The sequence below is a fragment of the Pinus tabuliformis genome, chromosome 4_1 (genome assembly GCF_031772625.1).
Source record: "Pinus tabuliformis cultivar Carrire ecotype Pingquan chromosome 4_1, CPIR1, whole genome shotgun sequence".
NCBI lineage: Eukaryota > Viridiplantae > Streptophyta > Pinopsida > Pinales > Pinaceae > Pinus > Pinus tabuliformis.
The window spans coordinates 637,901,135-637,924,825 of record NC_142303.1 but is presented as its reverse complement, the minus strand read 5'-3'; positions in this window follow the sequence as shown (position 1 = coordinate 637,924,825).

Sequence of the window (23,691 nt, the reverse complement as noted above, 5' to 3'; positions counted from 1 at the left end):
AAGAGGTCACTTGGAGGCTAAAGAGCCGAGCGTTATGGCTCAAAGAAGGAGATAAAAATACAAAGTTTTTTCATAGGTTTGCAAATAGGAGAAGGGAAGCAAACACTATCTGGGAAATCAACGACGAGGAAGGAAACTCTCATTCCACTCAGGAGGCCATACCTCAAGAAGCTATGAAGTATTTCAAAAAGGCATACAGGAAGAATTCTGTCTGTGACATTGAATACATTCTATGGGGAACAGACCCATATCCCACTATGTTTAATGGAAATCAAAATAGTGCTCTATTTGCTGAAGTATCTAAGGAGGAATTACTGACAACAATGAAATCATTCCGGAAAGACAAGTTCCCTGGACTAGACGGGTGGTCCATCAATTTCTTCATCCACTTCTTTGAGACATTTAAGACAGATATTCTAAATATGGTTGAGGAATTCAGGGCTTCATAAGCCAAAACATTTCATCAACTTACATCGCTCTAATCCCCAAGAAGAAGCTCTCATCCACTTTTTCTGACTATCGGCCAATTTCATTGTGCAACGTATTATACAAAATCATATCAAAGATTATAGCCACCCATATAAGGAACATTTTATCTCTCCATCCCTCTCAAGAGAAACAAGAGTTTCTAAAGGACAAGAATATATTAGATGCGGTAGCCCTCACCCAAGAATGCTTACATTCTATGCACAACAGAAGAATTGAGGCAGCTCTGTTGAAAATCAATCTTAAAAAGGCTTATGATTGTGTGAACGGGGGCTTCATACGATGCCTACTGGCTAGGATCAACCTAGATGTCAGATGCATCAGATGGACCATGACCTGCGTGGTGGAGGTCGATTATGCAATCCTCATTAATGGAATCCCAACCCCATTCTTCAAAGTGGCCAGGGGCTTACGTAATGGATTCATTAGGCCTCCATATTAAGAAAGCGATCCAGCAAAATAAATACAAGCCCCTCCCTATAAGCATGAACATCTTCATTTCACATAATTTCTTTGTTAATGATATCCTATTATCAACACTACTGTGCAGAACTACATGGATATGCCTTCATGAGATCTTGGGGAGATTTCAATTAGCCACTGGCATGTTTGTTAATGATATAAAATCCTCTTTTCATGTTGAAAATATAAATGGAGATCTCATCACATTTCTAACAGGTCTTTTTAATATAAAAGCTTATCCCATACGTAATGGATTGAAATATCTGGGCTATAATTTGAAACCTGTGGGATACAGAGTAGCAGACTGGTCATGGATTCCAGATCGTTTCTATAAGAAAATAGTTGCTTGGGAATACAAATGCTTATCCTTAGGAGGATGAACCATCCTGACTCAAGCTGTTTTGGCACAAATCATGGTTTATTGGGCACACCTCTTCTTTATCCCATCAACTATCATCAACTATCTCAATAGAATGATTACCAATTTCATATGGGGAGGACAGAAGGATAAGAAAAAATTCCACTTGACTAAGCTATCGAAGTTGTCACAGCCCAAACATATGGGAGGTTGGGGTTATTGGATCTGCACTCTTTTAGAAGAGCCCTTCTATGCAAAACCATGTGGAAAGTGATTATGGGAACATCTATCTGGAGTAGGGTCATTAGAGCCAAGTATATGGACAATCAGGACATGAATTATTGGTTCAGACAACGTAATATTGGATCCTCTAATGGCTCAGCTATATGGAGAAGATTTCATAAGATGGAGCCTTTCTTCAGGAAAAACTTAATCTGGAAATTCCAATCTGGATCTAATATTATTTTTGGCATAGATGAATTTGTAGGTGTGGAAGAAAAAATCAATTTTTCCACCCAGCTGTTGAGAGCATTACACAACAGGGGTTATTTCTTTTGGGCTAGTGTCATTCAAAAATGGGATGGAGCAATTCCCATATGGAAAACTGCCATAGAAATTCAACTCAATGGCGCACTGGAAACTCAATGGATTTCCATCATTACGTCTATGCGAGTGAGGGGCATCTATCGCTCATCGAATAGGGATTTCCTCATTTGGAAAGGTCTCGGTGGCTCAACATCTATTCAAGCAAAATAAATATATTTGCAGTTACTTTATACAACATTCGACCCACTTGATAATATATTTCCAACTGTGTTTTGGAAAACAGGATGTCCCATAAAAAGCATTATTTTTGCCTGGCTGGTTTTTTATGACAGGAACCTCACTTGGGAGAATCTCCAAAAGTGGAAATTGTATGGTCCAGCCATATGCCCCATATGTAGATCAAATTCTGAGATAAATTTGCACATTTTTCTACGATGTCCTCAAACTCAGTTGATTCGGCAGAATCTAGCTGCCCAATTTGGTTTCACCTTCATTAATGCTCCTTCTATCATTAAAGCTTTCACAAGATGGAGTAATTTGTATACCGAGAGGAGACCTATTCCACTGTTAACAATTTGGGCCATATGGAAGTGGCGCAACAAGATTATATTCAATTCAATAAGGGATTCACAATCAACAGTTTTCGAATATATCCTCCGCTTGTATAATGAGATTGGATGACCTTGCCAATCCAAAGTCAGGCATGGTAGGCAGACTTAGTCCAAGGATGCCACTGTTTATCCTTGTGCCTATTTTGATGGAGCTGCCCAACATGGCACATGTGCCTATGGAGTTTTCAGTATCATTGAGGAAGGTCAAGTTTATGACGTCCATTGGAATGGAGCTGGAACAAACAATAAAGCAGAAGTCATGGCTCTGGCTGGACTCCTATCTATATGTGACTTCCTTGGCATACAAAAGCTTCATATATTTTGGGATTCAAAAGTGATCATTCAGCACATATTGTCTAAACATATCATAAGGAACATACATCTCTCAGGATGGCTGAACAAGGTTGAGGCCATGTGGAGCACCAGGAAGGACTACACCATTTCCCACATTGCCAGGGATAAAAACCGGAGGGCAGATGCTTTATCAAAACAGGGCCTATCATCTCCACAGGGTATATGGAGGATGCAAATAATAGTGGACAACATCTCTCATCAGATCCAAGACTTTTCTATGCCAAGTACATAATTTTCTATAATGTGATCCCTATCTGGTATGACTTTTCATTTTTCCACAACTTTTGACTCCTGTGTTGATTTTTGATCCTTAAATATCATGGCATATGGGACCGCCAAATGAACTATCATTTTGTGCATAGAAGCTACTAACAATATCTCTCTATACGTCCTATCATTTCATGATCTGATATGGCTTCATAAAACCTTTTCTCTCCATGTGCATATGATCCTCTATATTCAGCCAAAATTGATGGTCCCCATATGCAGTGCTGTATTTTTTTATGAATGCATATAATATAATCATAAAGCTTCTTTTTGTGCTGAAAAAAAAACAAAAAAAAACAAAAAAAAACAAAAAAAAACAAAAAAAACAAAAAAAACTCACATTTCACATTTTGGAATATATCCTCCGCTTGTATAATGAGATTGGATGACCTTGCCAATCCAAAGTCAGGCATGGTAGGAAAACTTAGTCCAAGGATGCCACTGTTTATCCTTGTGCCTATTTTGACGGAGCTACTCAACATGGCACATGTGCCTATGGAGTTTTCATTATCATTGAGGAAGGTCAAGTTTATGACGTCCATTGGAATGGAGCTGGAACAAACAATAAAGCAGAAGTCATGGATCTGGCTGGACTCCTATCTATATGTGACTTCCTTGGCATACAAAAGCTTCATATATTTGGGGATTCAAAAGTGATCATTGAGCACATATTGTCTAAACATATCATAAGGAACATACATCTCTCAAGATGGCTAAACAAGGTTGAGGCCATGTGGAGCACCAGGAAGGACTACACCATTTCCCACATTGCCAGGGAAAAAACCGGAGGGAAGATGCTTTATCAAAACAGGGCCTATCATCTCCACAGGGTATATGGAGGATGCAAATAATAGTGGACAACATCTCTCGTCAGATCCAAGACTTTTCTATGCCAAGTACATAATTTTCTATAATGTGATCCCTATCTGGTATGACTTTTCATTTTTCCACAACTTTTGACTCCTGTGTTGATTTTTGATCCTTAAATATCATGGCATATGGGACCGCCAAATGAACTATCATTTTGTGCATAGAAGCTACTAACAATATCTCTATACGTCCTATCATTTCATGATCTGATATGGCTTCATAAAACCTTTTCTCTCCATATGCATATGATCCTCTATATTTAGCCAAAATTGATGGTCCCCATATGCAGTGCTATATTTTTTGATGAATGCATATAATATAATCATAAAGATTCTTTTTGTGCTGAAAAAAAAAAAAAAAAAAAAAAAACAAACAAACAAACAATACAAAACAAAACAAAAAAACAAAAAAAACTCACATTTCACATTTTGGAAATAATGATTAGCAAAGCTATTACAGAGTATTCAACAATAAGTACCAGTCTCACCTCCGTATCAATTCACCACGCATTAATTAAAATATGTAAACATTTCCAATATATGTCATACATAGGAAACACATAATTGAAATCGCCAAAAAGGTGCTTTGCAATGAACCAAAACCTTTAATGTTAAAACATATCACCTTTGACCATATGATAATGTAGAAGACATGGAATAATGATGTCGACCAGCTCCTTCACCCTCACTGGATGACGTCCTAACTTTAACCATGCCACTTATATGGTTCGAGGCACTTCCCTGAACCCAACTTCGGGATAAATCAAAGTGGGAGGATTTCCTTACATAAAAAAGGCCATTGGGTCCAAGCTTCTTCATATAACATACATGCTCAAACATTAGGCATAACTATTGTAGCCTCAATAATCCTATACACTAACACCATCATGTTCAAGCCTTTACATTCTTTCACATGCGCATGACCAGTCAAAATTCGACCCAACACTCACACATATATAAAAGCATAGCTCTTATATCAAATCCCCTTACTTGACTACTCCCATTGACCTCTAAGATGAGAATATTACTATATTTTTTCGCCCCTTAAATTTCTTTACTGACCTCCATTATGTGACAGACTCTTGTAGGTAAATTAAACTAAGTCTTCAAATCCCTTCTATTTTCTCCTCAGACTTATTCTATGTTCTGTTCTCGCATAATTCTTCAAGTTCAATGTATGTTCAACCCCTCTACAACAATTCTCCTAATACCTTAAGCTCTCCTCTATAGTTTAATCATGATTCTCCTCCCCATGCTTCCACTGCGCCTTTCCTCTAGATAAATAGGATCGTTGATCCAACTCGAACAATTATCAATCTCTAACTTCACTGACTATATTAAAATGGGTTCAACCCTATTTCAAAAAGGTCTCCACCTACTCTCCTCTATTCACCTCTACTCAAACATACCTTTCATACTTAAATTGCATAATTATACAGAAGGAGCCTGAACTAGAATTAGTTCAAATCCAAAATTCTCTTAATAATAACCTCTAGATCCACAAACAAATCTATCTTTATCCTAAATCCCTCTAACCATCACAAATCCTTGAGATATCTTCTAAGAAGAAGAGTTGACTACATTAATATTACAATATTTATGGAACTCCTTAGGAATATAGAAAATAATTAGCAATTAAGGAACCAACTCCTTAGTAAATGGAAGAACCCTAGGTCAAGACAAAATGTGTTTTGACTTGGAGGTTGGATTATCCCACATCAGATAACTTTTGTTTGGATATTGGGTAAGGATTTATATTTTTGATAATATAGCCCACATAGGTTAAATGATGTTTATGAAATTATATTCCTTATGCTTTAAGCTTGGAAATATATGTTATGGTTTTGCTTCCATTTGTCACATCCAAAGCAAAATATTTGCTTCCATACTAAACAAGATCATAATCCAAATGTGAAGAATTTCTGAAGCACTTCTTGCTCATATATCTTCGCACATGACAAAGTTTTTATATAGTGATCTTGAGGTATGGTCCTACCTACTAGTTCTCTCTCTCTCTCTCTCTCTTTCTATATATATATATATATATATATATATATATATATATATAGATGTATATATATACATACACACACACACACATACACATATATTCATTTAATTCACTTATTAGGGAAATGGGAAGGAAATGAGAATGACTTGCAAAATTTCATTATTGACATGCATCAAAAGATTGTGTGGAGAAAACCAATTGAATATTTTTGACCAATGATAAGTGCAGATGAATTTTACATGAAAACAAATGGGATTGGTGTCACCTATAAGATGGTTCTTACAATGTAGTGAGGATTGAGGTCACTAGTAAGTTGGTGTTTGCAAAGCAGGACAAATTGATGTCTCTTGTAGGTTGATTCCTTGGAATATTAAAAAGTATAGGGGGTTGTCAGTTTGGATGTTTGATTGGATTTTAGGAATCTATCACACCGGATTTCCTCCTCTAATATTTACAAAAATATTTAGAATATAATAAACATTTTTGTGAAAATTATTTAAACATTTTTGTTGAATGTGTCTCAAGTTTGAGTGACTTTCAAAGAAATAAACAAGAGTTTCCTTCCAATTGAATAATGAAAGAGGTTAAAGCAGTTTTGTTTGCCACAATACAAGTGTTTCAACACTCTATTTCCAGTTGTATAAAAACTGATGGATATGTAATCATTTCTTTAAAGCAACATTTTTTTTAAGGATCTTGAGGGACCCTGATTAATAAGAGACTCTATGATAATACCCAAAAATCAATTAGAGGCAAAGTTGAGTGTAATTATAGATTCATGGGCCAATTAATTTTATAATCTCATTGATTTTGTAGAATGATTGATCAAACAATGGTTGTTTACTTTTGTAAATGATAACGAAGACCACTTGGTAACAATCAAACAATTGCACTCAGAATTTATAGAAATAGAGAAATAAATATTTTTGCTCAAGGTTAAACAAGATATTATAGTCCCACCCTTGAAAGAGTATATTTAAATTGGATTAAAAGATCTTTAATAATAATTTCTAATTTAGAATAACCATTACATCAATAAAATTCTAAGCCAAGACATATGCTCAAAGACTGGGAGGGAAAAGGAGAGATCATTCAATCTACCATTCCTTCATAAATTTTGTGAATGTATTTTTATTCTTGAAGAAGTTTCCCTTCTTTCATCATAGTATTTGATCATCCAACTTTATTAAGTTTATTATTCATTTGTAAATCTAATCCATCTCTGCACTTCTCCTTTTCTTCTAGGTTATTACTAGTATCAATATTATAATATTACATTTTTTCCCAATATTTTACCTATCACAAATATTATGTTTTTTCTCAATATTTCCCCATATATGAGGTTAGGGGTATGGAAAATGATGAGAGAAACATATTATTATTATTATTATGTTTTTCCAAATATTTCCCCACTCCACCTTGATCCTGAGAGGGGGGATGAATCATTATTTTATAAATTTCAATAATTTAGTATCAAAACAATTAACCAATAACAACACACCAAAGGAGCACAAGATATATATAAAAGAAATATTTATATTACAAGGGAAGCTACAACTTCTGGTATTCCAGCCACAACTTGAAGGGCCACAATCCTATGATTTACCTATTCCCACTAGGAGGCAACAAAATCTTGAAGGAAGCCACAACCTCCTTCTATAGCACCACCCTACCACCCTATAGAATAGAATATAAAATAGTATCTATTTGGGCTCTCATACTAGGGACAATGACCCAATTACATTAAATCACTGCAAAATTAAGCCAAACTTCATACCTCATATCAATACCACAGATCCCATTATAGTGTCCTTCATAGTTTGCCTCAAAACTTCCTTCAAAACCAATATTAAATTATTCTCAGGGATATGTAGACAAATATCAAGGGTATTCTACAAAAGTCTACTCCAAGAATATTAGAGGTTTGCTACAAAATTCTACTCTAGATTATTAAGGTCTACTACAGGTGTTAAAATTTGCTCCAAGAATCTTTAAGGTCTCCTACAAAAGCTATGATCTATACCACAGAAGATTTGTTTCAGGATTCTTGTATCAAAGTCCTTGTAATTGTATTATGCATACTCTTAAACTCAACTTAAACCATCATAATTATGCCTCGGGATTCAAACGAGTGAAGTGACCAAAACTCTCAAAACATGCCCTAACAAAGGTCTTAGATTCTTGTTTCAGATTAGCTAAAATAGGCCTTAGATCATATGAAGAGGTTGCTTTAGGAAGACTAAAATAGACTTCAAAACAAGCTGCAAAATCAATCCTAAAACATCCTCTAATTAGACTTTAGGAGGTCCAAAATTCAACCTCAAGGAGGGCCATGGTAGGACTTAGACTAGGTTGTAGTAGACTATAGAAAGAGCCCTCAAGGGGGAGTCACATTAGGGCCTCAGAGAAACCCATAATAGGGCCTCATATAGGCTCGAATTAAATCCTCAATGCAACTGTAATAGGGCCTCAGGAAAGGTCGCAAATTTGTCATAAATGTTGTTCAAAATGAGTCCAAAAATGGTGTGAAGTCTTCCTCAAGTAACTCCATAAATATGCATGTTTTTCACCTTAAATATTGGCCTTTATTCAGGTATTCAATGAAGCTTTAGACCTTAGATTATTCCTTCAATATCAAACAGATCACTAAATTTTCTTGCTCATATTTTCCCACAATTATGGCTATAAATAATGGGTGAACATGCCTATAATGGGGATAACATGACCCTTTGAAAAGACACGTCTATAACAAAGTCGACCTAAAAAAATCCAATAATTATATTTTGAAAAGGCACTTTTATTTGGATCCGACTTGAAAGAGGAGAATTGACCTATTTAGAGGGGAACTTAGAACACTTCAAAAATCAAAATTTTGACATTCGTAGATTCTCTTTTCAAGGCTGACTTTGATAATGAATTTAAGACAAATTGAATCTCCTTCTAGGGGAAAAAATTAAATATTAAAGCCATGAATATGATCTAATGCAAAAATCATTCATTTGGGGCATCAATATTCAAAAATTAATATCTCTCTAACCATGAGGACCGATGAAAAATGTCACCTATCAAACAAAATGGCATGGCCGGGTTTATCAATATAGGGGGTCCTTGTAACCAAATTCTCTTGATTTGTGCACACAAATCATCAAATGATTGTTGGCCCATTTACCCTTTTACACCAAAGACAAATTTTCTAACAATCCTCATATATTCAAGTAACATAATGAAAAATAAAGATAATATACTAATCATTTAGTAGCTTAATGTTGGTGATTTCTTATTTTTTATTGTCTCTCTCTCTCTCTCTCTCACACACACACACACACACACACACAAATTAAAATAAGTCATGCATCCTTTCACTTCCACAACCTTTGTGACATTGGAGGATTAGTGCATAGCATTGAGTGTATTTTCCCACTGCGCTCTTCATTGTACAATGACAACCAACATGGGAACCAATTTGTATGACTAGTTTCCAGGTTATAGAGATTATGTAAATACTCCATTTGTGGTTGTGCACCAACAAATTACTCTTGTTTGAATATTTCACTCTATTATTCTTGTGAAGTTATACTTTATCTATGGTTGTGCACCAACAAATTACTCTTGTTTGAATATTTCACTTTAATCTTCTCGTGAAGTTTATGATTGGTTGTATTCTTAAACACATTTATTAGACAACCCTAATGATCAAATTCGCTCTCGGATACACATGACTACTAATGGAGACACATTCACCTTATTTTCATTTGTGTTTTCCCAGTGAAATTCCTTTCAACCTACATCTATCACTTGATCTATGCACTACACTGGCCATGGCTTCACATTGTATCAACCATTTTTAAATCAGCTGTATATTTTAAAAATTTGAAGAAGTCAGTTTTTTGACATCTTGTTTGACTTTGCTCATATCCATCAAATTTTTAAAATATTCCAAAATTTGTAATAGAATTAGGTTATCTCCTAAGGATACTCTCCACCCCAACAACTGATCCATATATTGGACTCACCATCCTGTCTTGACTTCTCATTTAGATATGCTATCTTGACTTCTCATTTAGATTTATTTCAAAATTATAATATAATTTTAGCAAAATCAATCTAAGCTAACTCGATATTTCAAAAATACAATGAAGAGAACCGAAGTCAAATAATTGAATTTTCTCTTGTTTGTCAGATTTATGGAACATACAAGAATGGTCATAGGAGAGACTTGAATACCTGAGGGTAACGAGGGAAACTTGATTAATACTTAGAAACCATGAGGGACAAGAAAAAAATCAAACAATTGACTTCACTTTAAAATATTATGGAATCTACAATCTAGATAAGGATGACCTTTTCACTTAAGCATAACTGGATTAATCTAAATGAGAAATTAAGAATGATCGTCGCATAATCATGCATATCTGCATATTCATGTCAACCATCCTTTAGTAGATCGCAAATTCTAGAAATATGAAAGAAAAGAGGGAAGTCAACTATTTGACTTCACTAATCCCTCATATTTCCAAAATATTCTAGAATGGTAATCAAGGAGTTGTCTTAACTCATATCTATAAAATTTTCAAAATATTTCTAAACATGCAATTCAATATTGTTCAAGTGAAAAAAAATAATAAAAATTAAATATCATTTTTTAAACAAAACATAAATTTTATGGCTTTAAAAAGTAATTTTATAATATTTAGTTAATAACCTTTCTTAGTAAAAAAGAAAAATAAATTATCAACACAAAATGAGTGAAAAACACCACTTATCAATAATTTTAAATAATGTGATTTTCCTTACATTCACATGACAACCAATAATAATTTTTTACAATAATCTTAGTCTCCTCTACTAATTTTACAATTAAAATATTATAGATTTTCTTATTTAACTTTTTGAAAATAAACCTAAATTCCAAACTTCATGTAATATTAAAATGTTCCCACCTTTATAAAATAAATAAATAAATAAAATAATACAACTATACTCAAATTCACATATATTCCCAATTTATAGAATTATATATTTAAACCCACTTACTATCTCAATTTTTACATTGAGAAATGCACATGCGCAATTCGCATATATTCCCAATTTATCTGAAATTTGATATATATTTATATACCCACTAACTATCTAAATTTTCACATTGAAAATTTTATCTGAAATTTGATATATATTTATATACCCACTTACTATCTCAATTTTTACATGCGCACCATGTAATAAAATGTTTGGGTTTTAATCATTTCGATAAGATTTTGATAGGTTTAGATTCGGATAGGCTGATCCTAGTGTTATTATGATCGGGCGTCAAGTGGTTGCTGCTTATGATATTCACCAGCTCTGCCCGTCCAGAGTACTTAGCAACGAAACTAATGACATTCGCTTGATAAAATAATTAAATGGACACACACTCATTTTACATTTTAAGTTATGAAATGAAAATAAGATGATATTTTAACGTTTACGAGATTAAAAGTAATTTATGGGATTACCAGTTTGATTTTCATTTTTTGCAATTTAATCTTTTTCTTATTCAAATTGATAATGAGCTGGTCTAACTTTTCAACAATTTTTTTTTTGAAAAGATAATGCCAAGAAATGGATGCTAACATATTCTCATAACTTTCTTTATTGTACATTCCAAAATGAAATGTTTTCCTGAATCCTAGGGGTGAAAAATGTACACACATCTTCTTCACAAGCTTCTTTAGACCTTTTCCACCGTCTTGTTTCACATCGAAATTAATGTGAGTTAGTTCTTAATTGAGCAATAAGAACCTTTGCCCTCAAGGGAACGCCAACTCCAATATACTCTTTTTATTGGAGATCATATTTTATAACTTTATTTTAAATCAATAATAATATTATTATTAATTATAAAAATATTTAATGTAAGTTTACAAAAAATCTATTTAATGTGAGTTAAACAGTGGTTTATTTGTTATATATTTTGGAGGTTTTTTGGCATATTTTTTAGTTTAATCTTTTCTGACAAGAATTATGAACTTTCTAGAGCGCCCCACAATTTTTTCAAGGTGTTGAATCCATATATGTCAAAAACCTATTTTAAATAACAAAGATTAAGATTTGACCAATATTTTTTTCCCATCGCAAAACTCCAAAACAAATAACAAGCTTCTTAATTTATAAATAGATTTATAAATAAGCTTTGTTAAAATATTACAAGCCACTACCATGGCTTATCAATACCACATGCCCCAAAACTATTACTCATTTCATATGATACATATTGATATAAAATTTCTTTTAATTAACCAATTCAATTAAAAAAACATAATTATTTTGAAAATAAATATCAACTTTTAATTTATCTATAATATTAAAATATTTTATAAATAGTATAAAAAATCCTTATTTAATTCTCATTTAATAATTGATTAATTTTTGTAAATAAATTTAGTTGTAATTTAATTGTTTTATATTTAAATCATCAATGCTCTCAGTAGAAGGGAAGCTAAGATTTATGAATTCAAACTGTGGGCGTTGGTAGCGGGCTTGATCTGGGACCAATTCAGCACATGCGTAGCTCACTGGTTTACGTTGTCGCCACATGGCAACTGAGGGACCTTTGTTCTGTCATTATTGCTCAACACGTGGTCTACCTGCTACTATTTACGTCCATATTATGGTCCATCTACACTAGCCGTTATTTTGGGGATAGCTACCTTTGGCGTCAAATGATGTCAAATATTATATTAGAATTTGCATAATAGCTTCTGCAAATGGGCTAAGCGTGTTTTTCTAGGCTTTGACAAGCGGAGATAGGTTAGTGGATAGTATCATGGTGGAGTTATGGCGCATTTATAAAATAATGTTTTATCTTATGTATAATATCTTTTTTGTGGGAGTTTGAGATGGAAGAATTGTATCGACGTTTAAAATTTGGGCAATTTTTTTTTTTAAATTTTTGTAGAGATAGTGTTTAAATCATGTTTTTATGGTGGAAAAAGATTCAGCACCATAAATCTATGTTTTTGATAGTGAAAATAGATTTCCCGTAAAAAAGCAGTGTCATAACTTTGAGGACAAAAAAGCAGTATCATTATACTATGACTCTTTTGTGAGGTAGATGATATTAAAATTGTATTTAAATTTTATATAAAAATATCATTTAGATTTGTTTCTACGTAAGTGTAGATATAAATATATAAATAAAGTTGTATACGTGTAGATATAAATATATAAATAAAGTTGTATAGCTACTATTTTCGTTTAATTTAATTTAGCTATTATGTTATTATGTATTTCTATGGTATAATTAGTTTTTATTAAATGTAATGAATATGAAATAACTTTAATCAATAAAAAATAGTAATAGTTAATCCTAATAACATATAAATATTTTCCTGGATGCGGGTGTTTAGCATGGCATATGGTACGAAGGCGGCTAGGTGGGTTAGCGCGTGGCTCCCTCCCACCGCCATCTGGCCTCGCGTGCTGCCGGCCTTAATACTCTCTGCAAGCTCCTTCAATGCTGCATTATTGCAGCTCATTCCTCCATACCTACCTGCTCGTCGTGGCGCTCCTCCATTTTCTCAACGCTCCTCCCCTGCGTATGTATTGCTCCCTTGCTGCTGCAGTGCCCTACTCTCGGTCCAGACCGGGTAATTGTTGTGCTCAAGATTGTAGTGTTGATTCTCAGCCAGGATTTCATGCTTTCTAAAGTCTTTCCTGCAATTTTAAGTGTCGCTCGACCTCTGTTACTCTCAGCGTTTCTTTGCGTGCTGAAGCTCTGCCCCTTTCAGTGTCCCGTGGCCTGCACAGTCCTGCTGTTAGTTTAGCTCCTGTTAGCTTTGCTATGCAAATGGATTAAAAATAGATTCAAAAAGCTCTTAAAGGCTGCAAATATGCTTATAGTCATGCCCAAAATCCATGTTTGCTGTTCAAATCATCAAGACATGACAAAAGCTACCCACCGATCAAAGAGGTTGCAAGAGGGAAGCCCTTTGGAGGGCAGAATTACACTATCGGAAGGTGAAAATACCCAAAAAAATCACATAAAAACCAAAGTTGCAGGCTTAAGGGTCTGAAATCATATCAGCCGTTGGATCTGGCCGGTCAACGGTCCAGATCGCGTCGGCATTTCGCTATCGGCGATTACGAGGGGCAGGCTTTAACATAAGTTCTGCGCCGATGCGATGGGTCAGACCCGATGGCCCTTCAACACTCCATTTTATAAAATATCGGGTCCGCGGCAATATCGGCGATCGGTAGGTCGGCGGTATCGGCAGTGGCATTGCGATTGCGGTCTAGCGATTTGATCAGGGCCGTTAATCGCGTGCACAGATCAACGGCTCGCATCACGTCAACATTTCGCCATCGGGGCTGCCAAAGAGTACAGGGCCTTTCACATATGTTATGCGCCGATGTGATGGGCCGGACCCGATGACCCTTCAACACTCCATTTTATAAAATATCGGGTCCGTGGCAATATCGGCGATATCGCATCGGCACTTTCAAAGGGGCAGGGATTTAACACAAATGATGGTGCAGGTCGATGGGCCGGACCCGATATATGCACAACACTCCATTTCATATTTTTTAAAGTCCGCGTCCATATCGTTTTCAATGTATTTGGTGTATTTTCTTTGTATTTGGTGTATTTTCTTTGTATAAAGAAAATATAAAGGGAAGCCCTGGGCAGATGCCGATTATGATGGGTTTTGGATCCGATGGGATTCGAAAGTAAAATATATATATTCTTCAAATCCGCCAGAGCCATTTTTCATGATTTTGCAGCTGTTTTATGTATATTGTTCAAATATTAAAAAAACAAGGGACCGATGCAGGGATTTCATAAGAATGGCAGCCACTCCATTGCAGGTTCAAGCGGCAAGCCATCCTTGAAGGAACCGTGCAGTTATGTTATATACCAGAAGAAGGATTCGACGGAGGGACAGTGGCCGGAAAACAGAACCCAGAAAGGGAAGGGGAAGGGCCACTACACGCCTCAACCCAAATCAAATAAAATCATGGCGAATCAACGGCCCTGCCAGTGCAGCAGTCATCCTAACGAACTTAATGGGGCATCTTTGGCACGAGGGAGCTCCTATGCATCACAGCAGGCCACCCAAAATATCTGAGTATGGTTATTTCTCTGTCAAAAGAGGAAAACCGCCGAGCCATGCCTACTTATTGAGGGAATCAATCAGTTAAACAAGACAGAAGGATAGATTAAGACACCTGAAGCCTCAAAAGGCTGAGGACCATTGTAAACAAGCTATAAATAGCTGAAAACAAGATGTAACAAGGGTTCAACTTTTGGAGATTATTCCTCCCCTGTTTTCTCAAGCTTCTCATCTGTAGTCTTTAGTAATACAAGCTTCTTTTGCTGCTACATGTTTAATGTCCATTTCTCTTCTGTTCTATGCTTGCACCTGAACAGTTTGTTCAGGTTTTCTGTGTGTTCGAGGCCAGATAACTGTCATCTTATCTCTGCTTTGATATATTAGATTTGCAAGCTTCTTTGCTGCCTATGGCTAGCCATTTATATGTGTAATTATATACGCATCTGCCGGTATAGTCAGTAAGTTCATTTGCTGCCTGTAGCTAGCCATTCGTATAGGTCCATGTATGCAACCTGCTGGCATAGTCAGTGTTCTCCATCTATCCATTAAATCTACAAACTATTGAGCATTAGCAGTCTAAAGCCTTGTGTTATTGGGGGTGTTCATGCATGCCTTGAGTGTGAATAGAGCTGAAATGGTTATCCGACTTGATCCAAACCATCTTTCATTCCAATATTTCAGAGAACAATATTAAAATTTATATGTTACCAGGCATCTCTGATTTACAACCTCGGAGAGTTTCCTGGAGTGATAACATAATTGGCGTCGTTGCCGGGGAGAAGAGAATCGAAGCTCAGCTTCCCTGGGAGACGACACAGCTTCAAGCTTTGATGACAGACAAGGTTTGAACATAGACGTTGGTTGTAATCATCTGTCTGGCGACTCCACTGGAGGAAGGCCATCCTTTGGCGACTCCACTTTGAAGTTCTGGCTCAGTTTGTGAGGCATACTAGAAGAAATCCGCAGAAGTCTCCAGCTGTCCCAGTGCCGGACCCTGAGAAGATTGTTAACTCGAAGAAAACATCACAGAAGGGAGCATCAAAATAAGGTAAGCCCTAGAAATCTTATTTGTCTCTGCATGAGAAGTTCTTAGTTGAGGATACGCAGTTTGAAGATTTAAAGCCTAGTATTGCTAATGAAGAAGTACCTGCAGAGATTCATAAAGCTCCTTGTCCATTTAGTTCCCCTTTGAATCTTAGTCCAAAGAAAGCTTCCCATACTGTCCAAAACATCCCAATATCTCTGCCATCCATTACATTATTTCCTACTGCCCCATCTGCTAGTGTCCTTCCACAAATTCCAAACATGGCAGGACCACAAGCACCCACCAAAATGGAAAGAATCATAGCCGCCAGGTATGGACCTTTAATACTGCCCACTCCCTTGAATGCTATGCCCACTGGAGAATATCAGAAGTATATGCCCAAGTTCACTGGGACTAAAGGTGTCACTGCTGAAGAACACCTTGAGTCATTTTATAGCTATGCTGATAATCTGGATATTAGTGAAGATGATGTGTGGATGAGAGTCTTTGTCCAAAGTCTAGATGGGGAGGCTAGGAAATGGTTTAGAGAACAAGCCCCAAGATCTATAACAGATATCGAAGCTTTAGATGATACGTTCCTAAAACACTGGGGAGATAAAAAGGACTTTCTATACTATCATACGGAGTTTGGAAACCTGAAGAGGGAAAATGGGGAATCCTTGTCTAATTTTAATAAAAGATTCAACCGTATGTATAGTAAGATACTAGCTGAGGTAAAGCCTACCCCCACCTCTGCCAAACTTGCCCACACCAGTGCCTTTGACTCTGAGTTCTGTTTGCTGTTGAGAGAAAGAAGATGTTCCACCCTAGCTGAAATGCAGGATGCGGCACTAGAAGTCGAATCTAACATTATGGCTGCAGAAAAGCTCAAAAGTCACGCTGATAGAAGGAGGCCGAGAGGCGAGGCTTCTTCTGCTTCATCCTCAGATACCAAACTTGATAAAATGACTAGAATGATCGAGTCACTGTCTGCTAAAATTTCTAAGCTGGAGATTGAGCAGAACCCTGGGAAGACAAGGCTCCCAGGCACATTTGCACCAAGAAATCCGAATCCATTCAGAAGAGCCAACGAACAATCACAAACCATTCAGAGGGGTAAAGAAACTAACGAAGATCAAAAGGTTAAGGCTCCTTTCCAGAATGTGGTCATGGAGGAGGAACAGATTGAAGATGAGGATGAAATTCTTTGTATGGAAGATAAAGGCAGTGATGCCTTTTTGACATTGGCTGCATACGAAGAGTCTTTGCTGCAGGAGCAAGACAGTCAAAGGTGGGACAGAGGGGCTGTTCTGCAAACGGGGGAGCAGAAAAGATATAATCTAAGGTCAAATGCAAATAATATCAAGGAGAATCCTGCCCAAAAAGCTGTCGTCCAAACAGAGACCTAGAATAGCATACAAAGAAGACCAGCAGCTGATCCAGTCACCCTCAAAGCACCAGTTCAAGAGGTAAAAAGTCCTGACAAGCTACCTCTCTCTTTTAGCTTCGAATCAGAAGTTCAGAAGTTAAAAATAACCGTGCCTCTGACAGAACTGGTAAAGAGTGAGATGTTTAGAAAGCCTATCCTTGAGGCTCTCGAGCTGAAGATCACACGAACCTCCACTGACTTTGTCAATTTGCAAGACGATAGGCCTGCAGTTGTGCTAAGCCCAATGATTGAACCTGCCAAGGATAATTCCCCATATTTTTATGTCTCCTTGACCATTCATGATAAAATTCTCCACAACTGCCTCCTAGATACAGGTGCCAGTCACAATCTGATGCCTAAAACTGTCATGGAAGAGTTAGGCCTTGACATCACCAGACCATATCATGACCTATTCTCGTTTGATTCAAGGAAGGTGAAATGTCTGGGATTGATTAAAGATTTAGCCATTTCCCTAACCCAGCTGCCCATGAAGAGCATGATAATGGATATTGTGGTGGCAGATGTCCCTCCTAAGTTTGGCATGCTGTTGTCCAGAGGGTGGATTAAGAGACTAGGTGGAACATTGCAGAACGATTTATCTTATGCAATTGTCCCAGTGTTCGAAGGAGAGAGCAGGAGGTTATATAGAGAAGCACAACTGGCATATATCATTAGCGATGAGAAGAATCCTACAAACCATCCCATATATGCAGTTGACACTGATTTTGGAGCTTGCATTCTCCAAATAGAAGAATCTCAGAAGGCTGCATTGCAGATCAGGAAACCAACAGCTCAGGCTGAGCATAATACAGGAGGTCAGATTTGGGAGATGTTCTTTGATGGAGCATGTACCAAGGAGACTGCAGGAGCAGGGGTGGTGCTAGTGTCTCCACAACAAGAAACAGTTCAATTGTCTCTAAAGCTGGTTTTTCAGGTGACAAACAACATAGCAGAATATGAAGCACTGCTGTTGGGCCTTCATGCCGCCAAAGACAGAGGAATAAAGAAGCTGAAGGTATTCGGAGATGCTGATCTGATAATTCAGCAAGTGAACAAAACATTCCAAGCAAAGCACCCAAGGCTAAAAGCGTACAGAGATGAGGTATGGAGAACCAAAGAGTTCTTTGAATTTTTCTGCATTTCATATATTCCTAGAGCCCAAAATCAGCTTGCCGACTCCCTTGCTGTCTCAGCTAGTTTGTTTATACCTCCATCGCCTCCCAAACTAGTTTATGAGGTACAAATGAAGTATAGACCCTCCGTGCCTGATAATGTCCACCATTGGAGGGTTTTTGATGATGATGATGAGCTAAATAGGTTTCTTCAAGTCATTGATGAGTTTTCTGAAATGCAAATTGACCAAAATAATGATGCTTTGTTAGAAGATCCCAAGTCCAAGCTTAGAAATAAGATTGGCAAGAATAGCATAGTCCAACTCCCTAGCAACCATATTCCTAAGGGTCTAATTCCTCTTGAGAGATTGTTTGATCACAATGATGTGCCTTACAAAGCTGCCCAAAAAGAAGATCAAACTGCAGTTTTCAAACATGATATAGGAGGTCCAGGCCACCCCAAATTCCTAAATCTGTCCACCAATCTATCTGCTGACCAGAGTGCTGAATACTGCAAATTAATGAGGCAATTTGCTGATGTGTTCGCTTGGGAGTACAGCGATCTGAAGACATATGATGAAAATATAATTCAGCATAAAATTCCGCTTGAGAAAGACACTATTCCTTTCAAACAGAATTTGAGACCAATGAATCCTATGCTCCTTCCTCTGGTTGAGAAAGAAATTAAAAAGTTGTTGGCTGCTAAGATCATAGTGCCTCTCAGATATTTTAAATGGGTGGCCAATCTAGTTGTTGTGAGGAAGAAGAGTGGAGAAATCAGACTATGTGTTGATTTCAGGAATCTAAATAAATGTTCCAAAAAGGATAATTATCCTCTACCAAAAATGGAGCATTTGTTGCAGCAAGTCTCAGGTGCCAAAGTAATGTCTTTTATAGATGGTTTTTCAGGTTATAATCAGGTTGCTGTGCATCCAGATGATCAGGAGAAGACTGCATTCACCACTCCTTGGGGTACCTTTATGTATTCCAAGATGCCTTTTGGGTTGATGAATGCTGGAGCCACCTTTCAGAGAGCTATGGATATAGCATTTGTGGGAGAAAAGGATAAATTTGTCCTTATCTACCTAGATGATATAACAGTATACTCCAGTAGCCATCAAGACCATGTGCAACATTTGAAGAAAGTGTTTTTGAAGTGCAGAAGGTTTGGGATTTCAGTAAATCCTAAGAAGTCACAGTTTGCGTTAGAAGAAGGCAAGTTGTTGGGACATATTGTTTTTGCTGCAGGTGTCCGAATTGACCCAGAAAGAGTAAAAGCGATACAGACCTTGTCTGTCCCGAGATCGAAGAAGGACATCCAGTCTTTTCTAGGAAAGATTAATTTTGTAAGGAGATTTATCCCAAATTTTGCAGAACTTGTGAAGCATATTACGTCTATGTTGAAGAAGGGGTCAGAGATCAAGTGGAATGGTGTAGCGAGAAAGTCATTTGAGTCCATTAAAAGGGCAATTATGGAGGCCCCCACTTTAATCAGTCCAGATTATAGCAAGGAGTTCCGCATATTTTCTTTTGCCTCTGACGACACCCTTGCAGCAGTCTTATTGCAAGCAGATGAAGAAGGCTCAGAGAATCCGGTGGCATTTTTCAGTAAAACCTTAAGGGATGCTGAGCTGAGGTATGATATTATTGAGAAACAAGCATACGCTCTTATCAAATCTTTGAAAGCTTTCAGAGTATACATCTTGCATTCCAAAATAGTTGCATATGTGCCTTCTGCTGCAATAAAGGATGTCTTAACACAACCTGATGCTGATGGAAAAAGAGTGAAATGGATTGAAAAAATGATAGAATTCAACATAGAGCTGAAGCCTACCAAGTTGGTAAGAGGTCAGGGGCTTGCCAAACTGTTGGCTAAAGAAAATTGCAAATCTTTGGACATCGATTTCTTGTTCAATGTAGAAGGAAATGGTCTAATGAAAGAGCATGAAACAGCTGAATCGCAGAGAGGGCAGTCGGTGGCCGAGAACCTAGCTTCATGTAATTGGTATGCTGCAATAATTAAATTCCTTTTAGAGTTAGAAGTTCCTTCAGAATTTTTTCAAAGTCAAGCAAGAACGTTAAAGCTCAAGGCAATGAAATATTGCATCAATGATAGCTCGCTTTATTGGAAGGATCCATCTGGAGTGCTTTTAAGATGTCTGGACAAAGAACAGTCAATAGAAGTTATGCAACAGTTCCATAACAGCATGTGTGGAGGACATAATTATTGGAGAACTACAGCCCAAAAGATTCTCAGAGCTGGGTACTATTGGCCATCTTTATTTTCTGATGCATTTGCTTTTGTTAAATCTTATGACAGGTGCCAGAGATTTGAAGGAAAGTAGCAGTTAAAATCCCTGCCCCTAAAGCCAATAATTGCAAAAGGACCTTTTCAGCAGTGGGGCTTGGATTTCATTGGTGAAATCAACCCGCACTCCAGTGGCCAGCACAGGTGGATATTAGTTGCCACTGATTATTTTACAAAATGGATTGAAGCAATCCCAACAAGGAAAGCTGATCATAATATGGTAATGAAATTTTTATCAGAAAACATTTTCAGCAGATTTGGTTGCTCACATAAGCTTATAACAGATAATGCAACAGCCTTCAAGGCAAAAGAGTTGGTGGAAATGTGTGATTCAATGGGCATTAAGCTTGTTCATTCCACCTCCTATTACCCCCAAGGGAATGGTCTAGTAGAATCCTCTAACAAAAGTCTGATCAGGATTATTAAGAAGCTGTTAGAAGATAATAAGAAGAATTGGGATGCAAAGCTCAAATATGCACTATGGGCAGACATAGTGACCATCAAAAGATCTACAGGCTGCTCTCCTTTCAAGCTGGTATATGGTACTGATGCTATTTTTCCAATTCAGCTTACTCTTCCTGTGGCAAATTTGCTCCAAACAGCGCAGAATGAAGAAGATGTTATGGCCAATAGAATCACTGATTTAACAGAATTATATCAGATCAGAGAGCAGCTGATTGAAAAAGCTACAGCACATCAGCAGAGGATCAAGGAAGTCTTTGACAAGAAGGCAAAGAGAGACAACTTGCAGGTTGGGGATTTGGTTATGAAATGGGATGCATTTAAAGAAAAGAAAGGCAATCATGGGAAATTTGATGCTCTCTGGATGGGCCCTTTCATCATTTCACAGATTCAAGGGAACAATACCTTCATACTGAAAAGTATGGAGGGAGAACCAGTTTTTGATGGCCCAATTAATGGGCGGTTTTTGAAAATCTATGTGATTTAAGGTCTTTAGGCCTTAAAACTGTAAATATTTTATTTTTTCAGTTTTAGTATAAGCAAAGTAGACTCCATGCCCAATGGAACACTAGGAAATTTTGGCTAATTTGTTTTCTACAGGAAAGGCATTGATCTGCAGTTCTTGAGACCTCACAGGGAGGATCTCATCCCCAGAAGGAGCCAGTGTTAGCTTTGCTATGCAAATGGATTAAAAATAGATTCAAAAAGCTCTCAAAGGCTGCAAATATGCTTATAGTCATGCCCAAAATCCATGTTTGCTGTTCAAATCATCAAGACATGACAAAAGCTACCCACCGATCAAAGAGGTTGCAAGAGGAAGCCCTTTGGAGGGCAGAATTACACTATCGGAAGGTGAAAATACCCCAAAAAATCACATAAAAACCAAAGTTGCAGGCTTAAGCGTCCGAAATCATATCAGCCGTTGGATCTGGCCGGTCAACGGTTCAGATTGCGTCGGCATTTCGCTATCGGCGATTACGAGGGGCAGGCTTTAACATAAGTTATGCGCCGATGCGATGGGCCGGACCCGATGGCCCTTCAACACTCCATTTTATAAAATATCGGGTCCGCGGCAATATCGGCGATCGGCGGGTCGGCGGTATCGGCAGTGGCATTGCGATTGCGGTCTAGCGATTTGATCAGGGCCGTTAATCGCGTGCACAGATCAACGGCTCGCATCACGTCGGCATTTCGCTATCGGGGCTGCCAAAGAGTATAGGGCCTTTCACATATGTTATGCGCCGATGCGATGGGCCGGACCCGATGGCCCTTCAACGCTCCATTTTATAAAATATCGGGTGTCACACGGAATCTGTCAAGGGTGCGGACACGACTGACCTTCCTAGAAGTCTAAGACATTCTAATGACAAACAAGACAAAATGGAGTGATCTTTCTCTAAATACACCTTTTACAACATGAAAACTACAAGTGTTTAGGCTTACCTTATTCCAAAACGCTGTTGTTGAAGTCCGTTCTTGACGATCCGGATGAGCTCCTCCTTCAAGTCAATTCCTGCAACCACAAACAATCAAACAATTACCAAGCACTTGCATTTCATATAATAAAACATATATTCAACATGCAGACCAAGGAACACATGAAATAACTCATTAACATAAGCTATTGAGAAAAATAAACCAGTTTGTATTAATAACGAAACAAAGAAACTCTTACAACCTGGCCTTGGTGTTGTGCAAGTTCCTCCCAGGGTCCATCAAGGGTTTTCCTCTACTTTGACAAAGCTCACCCTCTCCCAAGTAGAATCAAGTGAAGACAATCTCTCCTCACAAAGGCTCTAATGGAAGACCTAAATCCTGCAGCATTTACCCAAAGAAAATGTATAGCTCCAACCTCTCCTCCTTCTGGCTCAATGCCTTCATTTATAGTGCTGTAAAGAGGTTATTCAGGTCCACTATCAATGGGATCATCCCCCTCTATGGGTGGGATAGCTCCCTTATTGATGGGATAGGTTCCCCCTTAATAGAGATACATGAACCAACTGGAGGCGCATCCATTTCATCAAACCGACCTCTAGAATGTTCTAGAAGTAACCACAAGTAACTTTTTCAAGATAAAACTCGCGCATTTTGCCTTTTACAGAGGGACGCACCTGTCCCTTAACATACAGAGCGTCCATGGACGCATATTTTGTGAACATGGTCAGCGTCCCCGCAGGTAAGGCTAGAGAGAACCTGCGACCCCAGAGATAAACATGATTTTTACAAGACTTTCTCTCTTCTTTGAGTTTGAGATGGATAACAGAGGCATGAGACTTGCCTAAGAGGGTAGCATGACTTGTTGA